At 39.3% G+C, this 21220-nt stretch overlaps 1 protein-coding gene and 1 pseudogene across 2 annotated transcripts in view; one reads left to right on the top strand and one right to left on the bottom strand.

Moving 5' to 3' along the window:
• Positions 1-21220, bottom strand: part of SAMSN1 (SAM domain, SH3 domain and nuclear localization signals 1) — a 248619-nt gene that overhangs the window by 57267 nt on the left and 170132 nt on the right. The gene's annotated exons all lie outside the window — the stretch shown is intronic.
• LOC118017438 lies at positions 2548-2686 on the top strand (annotated as a pseudogene).

The raw sequence follows: 21220 nt of genomic DNA, 5'->3' as shown, positions 1-21220 counted from the left end.
CAACTGTTATTCAATCATATGGATAATCTTAAAAATATTAAGTGAAAAGAACCATTCCCAAAAGAATTACATGTAGCACGATGCTCTTTAAAAAACAAAACAAAAACAAAAAGCACATATACACAGTTTAAAAAAGGAAAGAGTAAGGAACACAGCATTTAGTATAATAATTCACTTAGGGGAGGGGGTGCAGCATAGATAGATATAGGTTATTTCTGAGGTCCTATTTTGAGACTTTATTTCAGGGGTTTATTTTAATAAGTATATTATTAAAACTAACTAAAGAAAGTGGGTCTTGAAAAACATTCTGTTCTTAATTCTTTTTTTTTTTTTTTTAAAGATTTTATTTATTTATTTGACAGAGAGAAACACAGCGAGAGAGGGAACACAAGCAGGGGGAGCGGGAGAGGGAGAAGCAGGCTTCCCGCGGAGCAGGGAGCCCGATGCGGGGCTTGATCCCAGGACCCCGGGATCGTGACCTGAGCCGAAGGCAGACGCTTAAGGACTGAGCCACCCAGGCGCCCCTGTTCTTAATTCTTGGTAAGCCAGTAAAATGTACTGGGTAAGAGGGTGCACTTGTGAACCTGGTAGATGACCTGGGTTAAATCCTGGCTCTGCCATTCAATAGGATGTCCTTGGCAAGTTCCTTCGCCTTTCTATTAAATGGACATGATAGTAGTGCACACCTCAGGGAATACTATGATGATTAAGTGAGATATTATTATAAAATCAGTACAAAAGTGTCTGGCATGCACTAGACACCAAGAACTAAATACATAAATGGAATATGTTCTCTTTCTGATGTCATTAATTACCATTAATTTTCTTTTCCATCTGTCCCTTTCATTGCCTTTGTTTTTCTCTGATTTCTTTCTTCTGCTTGTTTTGATCTCTGTCTTTCATCTTTGAGGCTTTCTTCAAATGCCTAGCTATCTTTGGCTGTTGGTACATCACTAAGAGCATGGTATGAAAATCCTCACTAGTAGCTCTGTAACTGGGTGGGCTTACTAGGTGAGCAGGCAGCAAAGAAGCCTTCCTAGCAGAAGACCCCCAGATGGCAGTTTCTGGAGTTCTATTCTCTGAGGCCATTCAGGTTTGGTGGGTGATAACCATCCCATGTCCTAGGAGGGCTGCGGGGGAGAGGAGGTAGCTTCCCTGCAGCTTTTGAATGCTGCAGCTCAGGAGGTCTTCGGTGCACACTGCCTCGCTGCACTGCACATGCTTTGCTGAAGGTGTTGAGGCTGCCACTGGCTCTAGTCCTTCCTTCACCTTCCACTGTTCCTAACACTAGCTGGCAGCTCTCCCTCACCTCCTTTTACCGAGTGTTCTTGTTGGTGTGGGTTTTCATCTTTTTGGTAAATGTGTGCAGGTAATATATATATACTATATTTAAGCACTAGTTTCGCCAACTGTTTCTTCATATTTGTATCACCTCTGACTCTCTTTCATTCTGTCCTTTAAAATATTTGTGTCTCTTTATCTTATTTTGCTAAGCTCCTAATTATAGGGAACATACATCTAAGTACACACTCACACAAAACTGATCCCTGTCACTACCCCTCCTACCTTATAATTTTTAAGATTGACGTAGGACATGGCTGTTGGCATGACATGTAGGAAGAAGCCCAGCCACAAACACAAAGCTTTTCCAGGGCAAGTCCATTCTCACATTTAGGTATTTGTGCTCTGTAGACATTTGCAGATGCTCTTCATGAGCACAGTCTTGTGAAATATTTTGCCTTTTAATTCTTTATAGATAATAAAAACAACAATAAAAAACTTAACATTTCATTAAAGTCTTCAAAGTAATTTTTCAGCTAAGAAAATAATTCAGTGTCACCTGGATCATACGTCATTAGGCTGAAAGGAAATTCTGTCCATAGTACAGTACTGACCAAACAGATTGAACTAACTCTGCACGGAAGTGTTTTCTAGTTAATTTTTATCTGAGCACATGTAAAAAATACTTTACATGTACTATTAAAATCCCTGCTTTTCAGAGTCCATCGTCTCAGGTTCTAGAGGGAAGAGGGGTGGGAGGATGGGTTAGCCTGGTGATGGGTATTAAAGAGGGCACGTACTGCATGGAGCACTGGGGGTTATATGCAAACAATGAATCATGGAACACTACATCAAAAACTAGTGATGTAATGTATGGTGATTAACATAACAATAAAAATTAAAATAAAAAAACCCCCAGCAAACCAAAAATAAAATAAAATAAAATCCCCTGCTTAATTCATACTTCTTTCCCCAGAAGCACGGAGGAAGGGAGACTGTTCTGATCAATAGACCATGATTTCCTGTCTTTACCTACTGAAGAAAAATGCAATTAATGAAATATTGCTGAAGAGATATATATGAGTTCCTTTCCTCAGAAAAGCTATTCTTACACTGGAACAACAAAATCATTTCTATTATCTTTCTACCTTCACTCATCAAAAAAATCTACAGCAGATTCAAGAGTGACCACACTGTTTTTCATACCTTACCATTTGAAACTGCACTAAAACTGTAAAGCTATGAGAGACAGTAATTGTATACCCTATCGCTTCTCAGCCTTTTGGCTAAGATCAAGTGTAGTATCTGTTCTTCTCAGTTTAATACCCTATCTATTTTTTTTTAAAGATTTTATTTTTTATTTATTTGACAGCGAGAGAGAGAGACAGCTAGAGAGGGAACACAAGCAGGGGGAGTGGGAGAGGGAGAAGCAGGCTCCTGGCCGAGCAGGGAGCCCGATGAGGGGCTCGATCCCAGGACCCCGGGATCATGACCTGAGCTGAAGGCAGACGCTTAACGACTGAGCCACCCAGGCGCCCCTAATACGCTATCTATTTAAAGAATCAAAATCCTTTATGGGATCTTCCTTCCCTCAACTTTGGCTACAGTATAATTAGTTTAATTATGATTAAACTAACATGCAATTAGACATACTTTAATTACATATTAGTTTAATTACAAAAGAAATAAATAGACTATGATGGTGGCGGATGTATTTAAAGTAAAAATGTTTACCATAGCAAAATCAAATTTCATAGTGCCATATATATACACATACACACATCACATGCATATGCACATATACATGTGTGTGTATGTCTGTATGTGGTATGAATGTATAAATAACATGTATATGTTCATTTGGATGGAATTCCTTCTTTTTCTCTTAATAAAAAGGGTAATGGAAGAGCCTCTTAGGAGATCAGGTACATTGTAAATAAATACACATTATCCTCCCTGACCAAACACACACAAAGTAAGATTTCCACATAAAGTGTGAAGCCACAGTGAGGCGCAGCTCTTCAGAAACACCCCCTGCATTCTAATTTTAAAGCATCTGTATTTGTCATTTCTGGGAAGGGAAAAATCAGGTGGTCATTTCCAGGACTCTACAAGTATGTTACTCACAACTCAATTCTATTCTCCTTTCTAGCAAGAAAATTTTCCATAACTTTTCTCCTATACTTTTGAGAAATGAAAGTCTGGTTTTCTTTGTTGATCTGTAGTACGGTGAACCAAAGAACCAAGTTAACATTTGCGCCCAGCAGCCCAAGAAAACTGACTAACTGAAAATTAATAGCTAGTTGGAGAGAATATTGGATTCCCTGTTTCTTTTCAAGGGCACAGGATTCTAACCACCGAAAGTGGCCCCTACAGCAGTTATACATTCTGGTGACTAGTCCTCTGTTGAGCAAGCCTGCCTTGGGGTCTGCTTTTCCTCATGCTGCCCATCCTTAGAGGTCCTGTGGTGTGAGGAGAACATGTGTGCTTTGGAGGATTGATGTAGGTCTGAATTCAGACAAGCTATATAACTGGGGACCAACATCTGACCTTTCAAAGTTTCAATTTCCTCCTTGGTAAAAGGGGGAAATATTTCTTCTTAAGAGTTGAGTTTAAATCAGAAAACATCTATAAAATTCCTCACACAGAGAAGGTCTTAACAAATGCTAGTTTCATTCTTTCTCCTTCAGATGCAAAGGTAGAAAAACATGAAATCGCTAGGGATTCAAGCCCCACCCTCATTCTGGGATGTGGTCACAGTGTGACCCAACTTCTTGGTAACCTGTTCAGCCTCTGATTTCCAAAGCCTGCACATGATGTCCTTGCTAGTTTAACCTGATGTTCTCTCATTGTCACATGCTCTAGTGATATTTGAATATGCTACTTATCCTCTGCCACCAAGTAGGGGAAATTTCTACAGGGGAATTCAGTTCTACTTTCACTTACCTTTGGGATAAGCATTTAACTGTGGATTTGCAAATGCACTTCAAACAAACTCCAGGCTCTTTCCCATGACCGGAACATGGGAATGTTCCCCTCAACATCTCTGGCCTTTGTCTCTCTGTGCCGCTCTCCTCTTTTCTCCGACCTGGTCATGTTGGTCTTTTCGCTGTGCTTGGACACCATTCAGTCTGTTTGCTTGCTTTGCTTACCTAGAACGCAGAGGCCAGGCTTATTGCTGGCACTAGCATAGAGCCTGGCACAGAGAGAGGCTTCGGAAGCATTTGTTGAATGGGTGAACACACTAAACTCTATAGGTTTGCCCCCATTAGGGGCCATCTCCTTTGGACTAACAAGTATCAGGATCAAAATATCAGAATGCATACTCCTAAAAACCAAGAGGGATTGTGGCAGGCAGAATAAATGTTTAATTAGACATTATCAGAAAAACATCTTGCAAAAATTTCGCAGCATACAGACTACAAACCACTTCATAAAATACTTTCTCCTTTATGGAGAAATGCATAAGATATGTCAACATACCTCCTAATGATGATAATGATATATTATTGATTTATATAACATTCTTTTCCAAGGCTTGAGCACCTTTTAACATAAATTATTTTACCCTAACAGCTTTCCTATGAAGTGCTTATCCTAATTTTATGCATATGGGAAACTGATTATTTGAATTTCCTCTTCTCCCAAGTCAGCCCCTGATTCTAGGACTTTTAATTGAGCCCATGAGCTTTCCTGCAAAACATTCATTGAAATGAAATACCTCCTTACAAGCTATTGAAAGAAATTATATTGGTCTCATCTCCACTAAAATCCTGGCCCTATAATTCTCTGAATATTAAGTGCTTGACTTAAACTTATCAACTCATCCTGTGGAGATGGTTCTTTTGAAAACTAACACTTCTTCTTTAAAAGAGAAAAGAAACTTCCTTTACATGATAATATATTTAGGGGAAAAACATGGATTTTGTTTCTAGTTCTTTGTGCAGTTGGTAAGTATGTCATATTGTTCACATGCAAAGCCAACTTCTTTGTACCAGCAAAGGTCAGCTCCTCTTCTGGCAATCAGTAGGTGAACGGAAACTACACAGTACCACCTCGAGAAGGCACCAATCTAGAAACTGTGACATCTGTCGCTGGTCTTTAAGTCACTGTAGCTCTGGCCACCAGCTTGGAAACCCTTAACATGTGTCAAGGCATTTCCTATGACTTCCTCTTGCACTGGTGAGGAGAACTTGGCATAATCCCTCTAGTAGGTAGACAGAGAGAAGACTGAGTGGGATTTGAATCCCCCATAGGCATAAAATGTTGCTTCTGAGCTTCTCTTATCATTCTTGTGCTCCAAGATGTGGAGGACAGCCCCTCTTATTTGTTTAATAAGTATTTATTGAATGTCTCCTATGGGCTTGGCATTCTGCCAGGTGTCCAGAGATGGAAAGGCATGGGCACTGCCTTTCAAGACTTTACTAAGAAGACAGGCAGACCAAGACACAATGAGAATCCAATGTAACACAGTCTGTATCAATCCAGGTTGCAATGTGTGGAAAAAAATAGACAATTGCTAATTTGTCTGGAGAAGTAGGGAAATAATTCACTAAGAAAGCAATGTTTGAGGTAATATTGAGCCAATGGGGAATTTGCTGGGCAGACAAGGAAAAAGAACATTCTAGCAATGAGAAGAGTATATATTTGTTGTGGTGTGGAAGTGGGAGTAATTTTTATAGCAAGTGTGTATGGTAAACAAAGAGAAAGGCAGATGATGGGGCTGCCAGATGGTTTAAAGGCAGGCAATGAATGGTTTGGAGGTCGTGTATTATGGGTTGAATTGTATCCCTCCTCCCCCCCCCCCCCCCCGCCCCAAAGCTATGTTTAATCCTAACCCCTGGTACTTCGTAATGTGACCTTATTTGGAAATGGGATTGCTGCAGTTGAAAACTGGAGTAGGTGAGCTCTTAAATCAATATGACCAGTGTCCTTAAAAAATGAGGGAAATTGGACACATGCATGCACAGAGGGAAGACTAAGGAGAAACATACAGAGAGAGGCTGTCCATGTGAAGATGGCAGAAATTGGAGTTATTCTACCACAAGCCAGGGACACCTGGGGCTATGAGGAGCTGGAAGTCAAGGAAGAATCCTTTTGTAAAAGCTTAGGGACAGTATGGCCCTGCCAACACTTTGATTTGGGGTTTCTAACCTCCAGAACAGTGAGACAGCCACCTCAGTTAGTGCTACTTTATGGCAGCCCTAGGAAACCAATGCACTATACTAAAGAGTATAGATTTGAATATAATGGGAGTACACATTTGTATGGGATGGGAATTACTGAAGAACTGATTGCCAAAACAAGAGAGTGACATGACCAGATGTATGTGTGAGACAGAAGGCTCTCGCTGAAATGTGGAGCTTAGACTGGAGATGGGGAATGGAGAGAATTTGCAAAATTTCCAAAGCTCATTGACCACTATACTTAGGATCTCCTCGTCTATGAAATAAACAAAAAGGATGGAAAAAAGATCACTCTTCTCCTTCTCTTAGTTTGGCTCAAAATGTTATAGTAGAGCTCTCCTGTCCGTATAATGTTACCTGGATAAAGAAAGGGGCACACTTTGAAATTCAATCCTTCCAGACTCCCTTGTTTAGTGACGGGAAGGTCACAGTGAAAAATGACAGTACTCATACTATGATACAGACACTTCAAATGATTTCAATATTGATATTTTGATATTGATAAAAAAACATAATTCAGTTGAAAATCTCATAACCATGAAATGAATAGAATTAATTTTCCAGTAGCAAGCCATTTGAGTTCCCAGAATGGTTTTCTTTGATCTTTATCTTAATTGGAGAAACTAATTTATATCCATATTTTGAAATGTCTATTCCTAGGCAAGTAAAAAACTTGTTAAGACACATACTGTCACTAAGATCAATAGTAGGGATGCTGGAGTAGAGCTGGTATTTCTGTTAGGTATATTTCCTAGAAATATCATGAATTGTGATGATAATTGGCAGCTCTGATGCAAGCAAATGACTTTTTAATTGGAGTAGGTGGCATCCAAACCTCTGACACTTGTAAGGCTATATACCCTCTAGCTGTTTCTGATCTTAAATGGTTTAAATAGATCCTGTTACAAATACAGAAGACTTGAGTATGTTTTCAGTATTTTAAGCAACATAAATGCACACACACACACTTTACAAGTGATATATCTTTACTAAAGTGATAGAATTCACTAGAGAGCAAGAAGCCACTGTTAAGGCATTCTGAATCACATTCTGCCATTTCATCATAACCTCCTGAGACATAGCGTGTTGTACTTGCATATATGAGTAAATAATTTAGTGAATATAAAACATGTCTCAATAACTTCCACTTACTGAATATCGTAACTGATGTTACAGAAATATTAATTTTGGGGCACCTGGCTGGTTCAGTTGGTAGAGCATGCGACTCTTGATCTGGGGGTTTTTGAGTTTAAGACCCACGTTGGACATGGAGCTTACTTAAAGAATATATATTAGTTTTATAACATAACCAAACATGTAAAGTATATGTTTCAGATTGTATGGTATTGAAGGAGTCCTTTAATATGACTTACCCTTGTTTTACGCATGAAGTATATAGTATAATGAGTTTAAAAATCATGAGATTGTTAAATTAAGACTCTTCCTAAATAAACATGGAAAAACTTGTGTACACGATTTTAGTATTCAGACGTCTTGAACACTGAGATATAAAATTCTGATATTCCTTTGGGAACGTTAAGGCTCAGAGAGATGGTGAGGATTGACTGAAGGAAGCAGAGCTAGCTAAGGGCAACACTGACTGAGAGCCCGAGCCCCTTCGTCGCGATGCACACGTAGGGCCTGCTGTTGTCACGTGACCTTCTTCCCCAGTGACAAGCGCTGGGTACACAAACAACAGGGGGTTCTGTACTTAGTGATTCCTACAAAAATAGCTTTTTAGATGTTGGAAGCCTTAATCAGTATTGTGTGATGATTTCTCATCCCGCAAAACACATTTTCTCCAAGGAAAGACTGGCTCTAGGATATTTGGGAGGGGCTGTGCACATGGATATGGATAAAGGGGCGTCCTGTCTCTGTACCTGATAACTCTGTCAGTATCAGTGGTGGTCACAATACTCAAATAGGGGAAGACCGAACAATGGTACAGGCACAATGAAGAACGGTAACGGAAGTAAACCCCAAATACCCTATATGTCTACATGGGGTGACTGTGTTAGATACGCGACCCACTGGCATTCATTCATTTTTCCACTCCGTTCTCCAAACACAATTTTTTAGTACTTACTGTGTGCCTAGCATGGGAGAATGTCTCCATTTATTTTTATTTTTATTTTTATTTTTTTTAAAGATTTTATTTATTTGAGAGAGAGAATGAGAAAGAGAGAGCACATGAGAGGGGGGAGGGTCAGAAGGAGAAGCAGACTCCCTGCTGAGCAGGAAGCCCGATGCGGGACTCGATCCCGGGACTCCAGGATCATGACCTGAGCCGAAGGCAGTCGCTTAACCAACTGAACCACCCAGGCGCCCGAGAATGTCTGCATTTAAAAAAAAGTTTGATTTGCATATATTATCTGGACTTCAGAAGGAAAGAGATGGCTAGTTCTGAGCCCATGCAATTGAGCAACATTTACTGATATCCAGCTATAGATCACTGCATCTCATTTAATCTTCTGAACAACTGTATGGAGTATTATCAACTCCTCATTTACAAAGAGGAAACTGAAGCACAAAACAGCGAACTCACCTACAGTTAAAAAGCTAACAAGGACTGAACCCAGGCCTGTCTGGGTCCACTGTCCCACAGAGCCAAATCCTTTATACAGAATAAAGTTCAAAGGGAATTAAGGGAGAAAATTGCAAGCCAAAAGCAGCACCACTCATTTCTTTAGCAGTCAGCTGTGCATATAAACCTTGGTTTTATAACTAGAGCATGGGCCACCTCCTCACCTTTGTCCTCTACCCCTTCTTCTGGTCTCTTTCCTTTCCCCACTTTCTATGTCATAATTTTTTTCCAAAGCCTCACTACACTACTACTTCCTCCTAAGACCCCAATGGAGTATTATTCAGGAGCGGTTAGAGAAGGAAATTGAAGGCAGAGGAGGGTAAACTCAAAACCAACCTGAGAGGAGAAGTTGTAGCAAGCACAAACTTACCAAATAGTATGCAGGCTTTGAAGGGATGGAGATGCAACTGGAGAAGTTATTGAAATTGAGCAGAGGTGAAGGGGAGAAAAACAGAAGGGATGTGCAATGAAATATGTAAAGCTAAGAAGAAAACACATTTTGCTTTGTGTGTATCATACAGAGGTCTTCAAGATGTATGGAAAGTATCTTCAACTATTGATGCTCTATTGATAATGTTAACATGCACACTAGCAGCCATACTGAGAGGTTCAGAGACAGTATTAAAGTTCAAAAGGAAGTCAAAGAGCTCAACAAAATGCTCCATTTACACCTGGATCTATAATTGCCACACTGGTGTTGAGATGCAGCTTTCCAAAATACATGTTTCCTTTTAACATCAGTTCTTGGGGTTTTGGGTCACCATTTATGCCAGGCAGAGAGCTGAGCACCTTCATATAAAATATCTCTTACCATCTTAGCAATAAGTCTGGGAGGAGGGCTCTGTTTTCCCCACCATGCAGAAGAAGCAACTAGGGATCAGACAGTAATGTGACTGTGTATGCCATGGATTCCAAATTTAACCTCAGGGTTCCTTCTGTTAAAGTCTAATGCGTTCCCCTTATACCATGCTACAAAACTTCTAAGTACAAGGCTAGCCACACTAAAAATGCAAAAGCATTCAGTAGATAGTAGGGGTTTAATAAATATTGGTAATGGGCTGCTATGTTTAATTTCAAAAGGCAAGCATAGTACTATGTCTCCTTGTCAGTGGGGTGGGGAGTGGGGCATATGTCTAGACAATGGAAAGAACAGGGACATAGCATAATTTATTCACTTCCAATTTCATATATAGAGACTGACTTTTTAAATTAGTCCTGTTTTTGTTACTGATAAAGCTGTAACCTCACCTTTCTAACAATTTTTTTCAGATACAAAGTCCATACTGTTGCTTTGGTTGACAACTCATTGGCAGTAACCACATTTGCACTGCGGTTCTTTTGGTTGAATTTAAATTCAATTGTATTCTAGTCAAGGGAGACTTTTCTCCACTTTTATCAGAACTGAATTAATGCACAATAAATAAAGCCATCAAATTTACTAATTGTGGTGAATAAAGATATCCAACGGTTGCAGACTGTCAGGAAAAGCACATTACAGAAGCTAAGTACTCAATTTCAAAAAGCCTTTTAACATAAATATTTCAAAATCATCAGTTTTGTTACCATTTAACACCAGTGATTTTCATTTCCCACAACCTATTCTGACATTTAAAGGAACATTAAAAAAGAAAAAAGAAAAACCCTATTGCATCATATATGACTACCACCATATAATGCCTCTGACAATTTACTGGTTTAGAATAACGATAAAGACAGAAGGGGTTGGCCATAGTGAATCAAATGAAACCTTTTTCACATGTTTCTTTTTGAGTTATGCTAATGTTATTTGATGCAAAGAAACACACACTCAGATACACATGCACACACCTCCTTGAGATCCCTTCCAAACCCATCAGCTTGGTTCAAACATCTTAGGATTTAGAGTCATGACCAAATGATATTGGAAATACTAAAATAAGTGGGTTGCATACTTAACAATACTGGACATTTTCTTTAATCCTCTGACAGGGGACTTTTGTTCCTCAGTGATTGGATAGAATGTTGTGTCAGGGGCTTTAGGTCATACAGAAGTGTTGGGAGAGAGTTCCATGAGCACTAGAACCATAAGAAGGCAACCCACTAAAACATCCATACTAAGGAGGAGTTGGCAGAAAAGAGGGTTGGGAAATGGCAGCATAGAAAAGAGTTACCCATAATTTGAAGAAAGTTGCAAAAATGTGGCTTTTTAATCCATCTTGGATGTTAAGCTTGAAAGAACAGAACTATGATCTAATTAAGAAAATCGGATTCCATTACAGTTACTAAAGAAAATTATATCATAATCAAAGAGTTATTTACATTCAAAAGTATTTTATAAAATCTGGAAGATATAGGGTAAGTGGCCTGGTGGTTTGTTATCCTTTATCTGGGGATTTTTCTGCTCTGTGATTTATCAAAAGCCCCAAACACTCTCTGATGGGAGTTTTCACCAAGTCAGTTTGGAAAGCACTGAACTACCTCTGGGGATTTATCAGGTGCGTCCATTAGAGGCTCTGTACACTTTCAAGTAGGCTGATCACATGGGCTTTGAGTACTGAGAGTTCCCAAGGGCTGCCTAGTGCATTCCTTTGCTGTGTTCTGAGCTTGAGGTCCTTAAGGTGATGTAACAATTTTATAGGAATGGGATTCAGAAGACTTTTTTTTTTTTAAGATTTTATTTATTTATTTGAGAGAGAGAGAATGAGAGACAGAGAGCATGAGAGGGAGGAGGGTCAGAGGGAGAAGCAGGCTCCCCGCCGAGCAGGGAGCCCGATGCAGGACTCGATCCCGGGACTCCAGGATCATGACCTGAGCCGAAGGCAGTCGCTTAACCAACTGAGCCACCCAGGCGCCCCAGAAGACTTTGATTGAACTCCCAGCTTGGCTCTGGAACACAGCTTGGGCAAATTCCTCAATCCTCAGAGCCCTACTGTCTCTTTTGGAAAATTGAATTATCTACTTTACAGGGTTTTTGTCTTACTAAATTAAGTGAGATTGTCTGTCTGTCTATCTATCTATCTATCTATCTATCTATCTATCTATCTACCTATCATCTATCTATCTATCAAAAAGACTTTTGGTTGGGTGAAGATTAAATGGAAAATCAGGGAATCATGAATGGTTTTCTTCTATTCAGAGGTGATTCTCAAACTTTGGGGAGTATAAAACTATCACCTGTGGAGCTTATTAAAGAATGTCCATCCTAGAAATTCTAATTCAGTAAGTCTGGCATAGGTAGACCTTAGTAACAAATGCCTTCAGTGATTCTGATGCCCTTGGTTCATGGAACCACACATTGAGAAATACAGTTTGAGGACATAATAGTCTAGCAAAATTGTGAAACATATTTTATTTGGAATCATCAGATGTGCTGCACTTCTTTCTTCCAATGTCATTTCTCTCCTTCAAACCTTCAGTTTCCCAAGGCCTCTGATTCTCATCTAGAATGAGCTCCCTAAGTCCCTCTCATAAATGAAGCTATATCAACCTTTCAGATCCAAATAGCACTGAGTTCTAGTAAGTGTGCAATGACAAGACACCCAAGTTAGACCACCACACATTGCCTAGTTATTTAAAATTGGGTGACAGGTTTTTACCATTTTACCTTTCAAAATATAAGGCTCTAAGTTTAGGAATATTTTCATGGGAATTAAGTCCCATCCCCAAGATGATGACTTAATATAATCCTCAACAGCTATTTATTCCTTCACAAAGTTGATTCATAAATATTTATCCCTGAAAGAGATCTTAGTGGTTACCTAGTCTTATCCATTTATTTTACAGCTAAGGAAATTACAGCCTATACCATCCGATTTGTCCTCCAACCCAGAATCTTCCCACCCAAGGGAAGCCTAATTGAGAACTAAGTCTACACTTAGAAAAACTTCCCCACTGAGCCAAGCTTTGCTAGCCAGCATCAAAAAGGAATCGGTGTCTTAAACATAGTAACAATTTCTTCATATAAGTAGGATGAAGGGCATTTGGGTTAACTTTCTTTTTTTTTTTTTTTAAAGATTTTATTTATTTATTTGACAGAGAGATAGAGAGAACAAGTACGCAGAGAGGAAGGCAGAGGGAGAGGGAGAAGCAGGCTCCCAGCTAAGCAGGGAGCCCGATGTGGGGCTCGATCCCAGGACCCTGGGATCATGACCCGAGCCGAAGGCAGAGTTTAACCGACTGAGCCACCCAGGCGCCCCCATTTGGGTTAACTTTCTACAGAGTATCTAATTTCACAGGATGAAAAAGCAAGATCCTTGATTCATTTCACAAAGAAATACACTATTCCAACAAAACAAAATTACCCAGAACTCTTTTTACTTCAAGTATTAAAAGTCTAGCATTAAAAAGCATTAAAAAGTTACTTTCTCTAAAAACAGATCATCTGCCACATTCCGTAGTAAAATCTGAATGCCTCTCGGGTCATTGCTGCCTCGGGCATTTTTCCCCATTTTCCTTCCACACGTACGGAAAATTTAGAGCTGATGGTATTTTTAATCTTAATCCTCACCTGCTTTTTTTAATAGATTATTTTTGCGCTTTTCAGAATGTGTTCTGTTAACCCAGGGCCACACAGCTAACAAAACTCTCTGGAACTCATACCTCTAATTCTCTTCCCCAGTCCTATAAAGCTTTGAAAGATATTGATTTCTGCAAATGTAAAAAATTAACTTATCAACAAATAGCACACATAAAATGGGAACTGGCCAAAGAAACCCTAAAAATATTGTTCTAACTGGAAGTTGTACCATTAAGTGCTACAACTTACTGTGTTCTTGTCATGGCTCTTTGCGCTGTATTTATCATTGTGTGGGAACAGTTTAATCTACTCCATACAGAGAGCAGTAGGAGCTCACAGTGGCCTCAAAATATGATGGCTCTTGCCACAAACAACTAATCTAAATTTCTTGCAGGTGGCAGGTCTACCTTTTTTTCTAAAAGGAAAGAACCCTTCTCTAAAAGTCAAATTTGTTTTTAAAGCTGCGGTGTCTTTAACCACTTCTTTTTCTAGTTTTTCAGTTGACACCTTGTCATGACTTACGGTGGGTTGCATCAATCACTCTGGGTTCTTACAGAAAATATTTTGTGGTGGTGACTATCACATTCAAGAAGCTAAGTGCCCTTTGTGGGTGACTGCGCAGGTCCCTCTGATTTCTTGCCAAATCATTCAGAATGCCGCAAATCCATTACATCTCTCCAAAGGGAGGAGAAAATTCCCGCATCCTAGAGAGAGAATTCATGAGTTCCTTTCAGTCACCACAAATGAAAGCCACCCTTAATATTCATTAGAGATTTTATGGGGGCAATAAGCATTATCTATTCGTATGGCCCCATGAAAGGCCAATTTCCCTTGAAACCTTGCATGGCTCCCAGCCACTCTTTGTAGAAACAATGGCCTATGTCCAAGTGGAATCAGGGGAAGCAAATGGATGACATTTCCTTATCCATTGGTAATGATTCCATTAAGTCACCATGATGGCTCTGAGCTTCTGAGTTTTAAAAATTACAGGACAGATTTGGGATGCGCGGTCATCTCATTGTGTTGCTTCTCTGCTGTCATCTGTGGCCATGTGTCCTAAAGTGAACAGGGCTTTTCGGTTTGCATCGTAAAAGATGACTTTCAAAACTGACATTTCTTTCGTTTGGAGAAAGGTGTACGTTGGAGACATAAGTCTACGAGCCCGAGAGCTTTTTATTCATCTCTTCTTTCTACCACCACAGTTCAAGTCACCATCATCTTGCACCTGTTTCTGCCCCCAGTCTAGGCCCATCACTACGGAGAGGGATCTTTTCGGACTACAAGCTTCAGCACATATCTCACACCCTCAACAAAGAAGGAACAAACAAACAACAAAAACAACCCCAAGCCACTGGCTTAAAAGACTTCTTGTATAGCTTCCCACTGCTTTTTGGGCACAAAACACAAAACTTAGGAGAAGCAGTTAAGCCATAGTGGTGTGACTCCTTCCCCAGACTTACCTTGTACCATATCTTCTTGCTCTGCCCCCGCCATCCTGACCGATGTCGCATCCTCCTTAGCTTTGGCTCACTAACTCCCACTGCTTTCATCAGATTTGGGTTCAATCATCATTACCCCTATAAGTTTTTCCTGACTCCTTGACTAGATCAAATTTGTTTATTATAGGCCTTCACCGACCTGCAGAGCTCTCATAGTCCTTATCAAAGCTTTCAATTTCGTGTTTATTCGTGTGATTATTTCTATGTTTGTCTTTCATTGGACTATGAGGTTCACAGTGCCTGCTTCCACCTGACATTTTATCCTCCTTAATGTAAATATTCCACAACAACGTGTTCAGGGAATTAATAAATGACTTCTTGAACTTACTCCATTTTGTATCCTGGCTAAAAATCCCTTTCTGTGAATGAGATGTGGGCTTCAGTTCGGGTTGGGCTTACGGTGAGCTGCAAATAAGGCCATATTTCTAATCCAACTATTTATCAGTACAGTTGTATTTAATAGCTAGGAACCACGAGATGCATAAAGATCTTACACTGAATATTCATATGGGTTTTTAGAGTGAGTTCAACCAGTTGCTTTACAACTTCCTAGGAAGGAGAGGGAACATGAATTTCTTTTCCTTCATTTTTCATTCTCTTCTTAAAAAGGTGAGTTATGCCTGAGAGTTATATTCTGACTCTGAAATAAAATATCATGAAATGCATGTGTGATATGGCTATGATAAATATATGAAAGGAGCCTTTAAAAGCTAAAATAACTTTATGTAAGTAACATGCTGTTAATATGGTGATAATTTGGGAAGTCAGAAAAGGGTAATGGTAAGCACAGCACATACATCCCCAGCCCCACCTTTTTTTTTTTTTTTAAGATTTTATTTATTTATTTGAGAAAGAGAGAGTATGAGTGGGAGGTTGGGGGTGGGGCAGAGAGACAAGCAGAGTCCCATTGATTGAGGAGCCCGAGGATGTGGGACTAAGTCCCAGGACCCTGAGATCATGACCTGAGCCAAAGTCAGACGCTTAATTGACTGAGCCACCCAGGCATCCCCACATCTTTTTGTCGGCATGGTGCAGTCACTATGGCAGCCCCAGGAAGCTAAAAGCAGAATTTCACCCTACCCATACTGTGTACATTTGAACTAAGCAGTTCTGGCTTTCTTATCTCCAGGGGAAAATTGGGCAAACTAAGTAAAAAAAAAATCTTAAAGATAAGTGAAAGCTAGTATGTACATTTAATACAACATTATCGCATATGATATGATATCACAGATTTACTGATGGTGAGACCCTAATGCCAAGTAGGTGTCTTAGCCATCTTTGTGACCCCACAGCCCAGGACAATACTTGATACCCTAGACATTATGCTGTGTTCATTGAGTGAAGGATAAATAATTATAAACACATAACTGTACATTATAATTAAATAGTAATAATTGTCACTAAAAATAGTAGCTCTTCTTCATTAAGTTCCAACTGGGTATCAGGTACAGTGAAACACTTTACATCTAATTCTCACAAGAATTCCACATAGAAATCTTCATTATGTCTATTTAATAGATAAGAAACTGAAACTCAGAGAAATCAATTGGCTTAGTCACACAGTTCCAGACCAGGCTTATTTGGCTCCAACACACATGGAATTTCTACCCTGTACTGTTTATCTTTCTTTTGAAAAACAAAACAAAACAAAAAACTAAAAAGACAACTTACTGATAGGAAAAGTCTGGACTAAGAGTTAGGAGGCTGATGTTCAGTATCTGCCATCATCTGCTGCGGGACCACAGGTCCCTCAATCTTTCTTGTGCCTCAATTACTCCATGTGTAAAATGGCAGCAATTTTTGCCTAATTCACAGAACTAGTATAAGATAAAATATGAGAAAAGTTATATTTTACCTTGAAGGCAGGGACTCTAGTTATTAAGCTATTAAGCCCCTACCTTGAATTGACACTTTCACATGGATCATTTCATTTTACACTGTGAGGTAGGAACTAATGTCTTCGTTTTTACAAATGAGCAAAGCAGAGATAAGTTACCAGCCTAGTCTCAAACCTTACAAAGCCGTGATCTTTGCAGGAAAACTTTGGACTGTTATAGATGTGAGCTTAAAAATCCAGCTCTGCCACTTACTATTACATTGCATGAATTATTCAACCTCTTTAGCTTCAGATTTTTATCATAAAAATGGGGGCAATAACACCACCTTAATGAATCATGATACAAAGATCGCATATATAAAAGCACCTGAAACACGGTCAAGTGCTAGGTCAATGGAAGCCATGATCATCATTATTTCGATGTGCCTGCCTGGTCAGAACAAGATCTCAAAGGCATAACCACTCAGGGTGGTACCAAGGGTATGTGTGTATATGTGGTGAGGGGTGGTGGCAAAAGAGGGTGTCTCATTCCAACCCAGGACTCCTTTACCCTGCATAGCCCCTGCTCTTCTGCTCCCCTCTCTACAATCTTACTTCAACTTCACTCACCCATTTTTCAAAGCAAAATTCAGTCCTCTGAAATGACATTCAAAATGTTCTTTGTGAATGGCAGAAGCCTTCTTAGCTTCTGAGAATGGAAATGTGGACATTTTGGTTCATGAAGAAGTCTGCATGGCCAGGAGAACTTGGCTGTATCCCAAGTGAAGTCTATATTCACATCTACAGTTTCTGGTTCAGAACATGAGGGAGAGAGAGAGGAAGTAGCTGGGACAGAGGAAGTACAGTTAGGGAAAAGAAAAGAAACCCAAACCTAAAATAGCTTAGGAAAAAAAAATGATAGAAATAAGGTCACCAATGGTCATCGGAAGAGTGAAAAAAGAGCTGCTTTGACAAAGCTGAGAGAAAATCTTTATGCACTAACCTTTTTGTACATAGAATTCATCACCCTCAGTGTGTCCTCATAGCCCCAAACATTGAACGTAAAAACAAAAATAAAATAAGATCTTAAAATTAATAGATAGCTCTCCTTCATTCTAAAGATGAGGGGGCAGAAGACTGGAGATTAAGCAAACTGACCCACAGTGATTCTAGTAAGTGACAGAGTTGAACTCCCATGTGATGCTCCTGGCCTCAACCTGTGCTCCTTTGATGAGTAATATGGCCTCCAACATACCATACTACACACTCAAAATATGACTTTTGTCTTTAATGTGTTTGCCATCCTAGTGGATTTTTATACCAAGGATTGTGATTATTCCCTTCCTTTTTGGTTTGTCCATTTAACCCATAAACTCTCATTATAATATGAAACAATAGGTTGGCCATCCTCCCACGTACACACTTCTAAGCTTGTACATTCATACACTAAGTGGCTCGGGAGGCACTTAACATGAATTTGCTCACAAGTGAATGAGTGGATGAATGAAGGAATGAAAGAATCAGTAAGCTGTTGCAGCATCTCCTATTTTTCAGACTCTTCTCTTGGGTAAATGTTAATTCTCCTTCCACCAAACATACTGGTTTAGTTAAAATTTTCCATGTAAAATATTCATAATTCATTATTCATTCTTGTTCATTTAGGTTTTTAAAATTATTTTTAGAATCTCAATTCTCAAGTTCATCTATTTCAGGGCAGCATGTAGTAAATTATAGATTATCTTTTGGTATTTTTGTATCACATTTTTCTGTTTTTCCTTTTGATTTTCTCAGTCTAGATTATCATTTACTCTGCCTTTTCACAAGTTGTCCAAATCTATTCATTGAATCCATGTTCTCTTTCCATACTCCCATAATTCCAGTGTCAGCTGATAAAAGTTTAAAGCTGTTCTAACAAATGGTTTTTGCTGTCAGAGTTGAACACAAGGGCATGAAACTATGAGAAATTATGCATGGATGGTTCATAGCCTGCCTCCCTTTGGGTGGATATGTGAGCAGTCTTCTTAGAATGTCTTATTCAGTGGGACCACAAAGGCTTTTTGGTAGGAGTCTAACATCACTAATGCACAAAGAAAATGGTGGAATCTATGAAATTAACACATCCTTTCTTTCTAAACTATGTGTTTTCTTACTCTCTTTTTACTGGTCCTCTGAATCTTCATTCTTTTTTATATATTTATATACATATATATATATTTTTTTTCTTCAAAGTGTACATCATGGATTCTTACTTATCCATCTACACTTTTAAACTTCCATACTATTCATCATATAGATAGGGAAGAAAGGAAGGACTAAATGAGGAAACAGTATAAACAGAGCTATGAAGATGGAGAAAAATCACTGTGTTTGGTATCACCTTGCCGACGGCAGAGTGTGTCTGTGAAAGAGACTTGTGGGGATCTAGTGAAGAGGGCAGATTAGGTGAATGAGTTTGCATTTGACCCTGTCGGTGTTGGGGAGATATTTAAAGGCTTGTGAGGGGAGCAGTAACATTAGATTTGAGCTTTGGAATCATTAAGCAGGTAGATTAGTCAAGTAAATTAATCTGGTAGATTAATCTGGTAATGACAATGTCATGTTGATTGAAGAAAGCAGACCAGGGTCGGAGACACTGCGACAGATTGCCAAGGTGGAGAACAGAAAGTAGAAGAGGCCCCCAAACAGCTGATCCTGCTTTGGTCACTTCTTTCCCACAGATCAGTAGTTTTCTTGGTCAGCATAAAAACTCCTATACCATTCAGCAGTGGGTCTGTGGGTCCCCCCATGTCAGTAATTAGAGGGTTCACTACTCCCCATTTGAATCAAAAGGTTAATTGTAAAATATTTTGTTCCTTTATTTCTTGGTGAGCTTCAGTACACATCCTGTTCCTCTCACTGAAACAGTTCCCTAGAGAAATCTTCCATTAGCCATGTTTCTCTTCTGGGGCAGTTGTGCAGTAGTTCACATATTATGCCAACAAGACCTTAGCGCTCCACTCTTCTCCACTCTTCTCATCCTCTTCTCATGTACTTGAAGATGCTTTCAGTAGAGCTCTGTTTATTTTCTCACCTTGAGATTCTGCATATAAACCTCACTTGTTTTTCTTTGATTTTTATCCAATTCTCATTATTACTTTTCTATCCACATTGTATTGGAATTATCCTGTACTTGGGTCTCTGTTCTGTTATTTCAGGCCTTTGACTTTTCTTCTTCCTGAAAGAGCTTTTGCTATTATCACTTTTTAAATGTATGGCACTATTTTTATAAAATATTTTAGACATAAAAGGGAGAAATGGATATTTGCTCCTCCTTTTCATGTCAAGATTACTTCCATTGCTTTATATTACAAAAAAAAAGAAGTTGTTTATCCTTCTCATAAATCTGAAAAATTATCCCAGGTTGTGAAAAGTATGTTTGCTATTATCATAACATTATACTAAGGGAAGGTCTCATCTCCTTTGCAACACATGTATTTTATTCTTTCTTGCCCTTCTTCCCAACCAAGCCTCTTCTGACTCACTTTCCTCTTTTGTTAAGATGTTTCAAGCTCTTAGCATGCCGAGCTTCATCGTAAGTACCCTTCAATCACTCTTCTTGTAAAGTGATTGTAAACACTTGGCTTCAAATATCATTTTTGGTTACCTCCACTATTACCTTTCTTAAATGCATCTGAAATCCCCTCTCTACACCACTCACCTCAGATATGGGAAAAAACCCTGCATCCTTAAGTAGTTTTTCCTTGCACACTTCTCTTGTGGAGTATACACTTGCATAAATCTGGTCTTTACCTTTCTCAGTTTGTATCAATTCCATAATCACTTATCGTCCCCCACACTCCAGATCCCATAGACCTTGCAAACAACTAAACTGCACGTTAAAGATCTGTGGGTGTCTCATCCTCCTCCTGTTGACTTCTGTGAAAAGCCCTTCACAAATAATACATTCCCTGTCTGATTTCAGTTTGTTTATGGTATTTCCACTGACTAAAATACTGCTTCTTTCCAAGACCAGCGCAAGCCTCTGGATTCTTTGTTTCACCTGAATGAACCTGAGTATCACCTGAGTCCTGGCACCATTTCCTTACACCTTCCCAACAGCCCCACATGGTATATGTCGATAACCTTGTTTTACAGATGGGTGTTTTCGGTACAGAAAGAGTCACTCAGAAGAGGGGGGATGAGCAGGGTCTGATAGCAATGTCCAGAATTGGAATTAGTGGGTTAAAGAGGGTGAGGAGTTTGCCTAAGCTCACTGTGCTGGTGATGTCAGAGTTGGCGTTAAACCCAGTTCTATCAGAACCAGCATTGAGAGTATGAGCCTGCCGTGGGATTATCACTTTCTGGAACTTTCTGGAAGAC

The sequence above is a fragment of the Mirounga leonina genome, unplaced genomic scaffold, assembly GCF_011800145.1.
Source record: "Mirounga leonina isolate KUSES-001 unplaced genomic scaffold, KU_Mleo_1.0 Mir_169, whole genome shotgun sequence".
Taxonomy (NCBI): domain Eukaryota; kingdom Metazoa; phylum Chordata; class Mammalia; order Carnivora; family Phocidae; genus Mirounga; species Mirounga leonina.
This window is presented reverse-complemented; position numbering and strand designations above follow the sequence as displayed.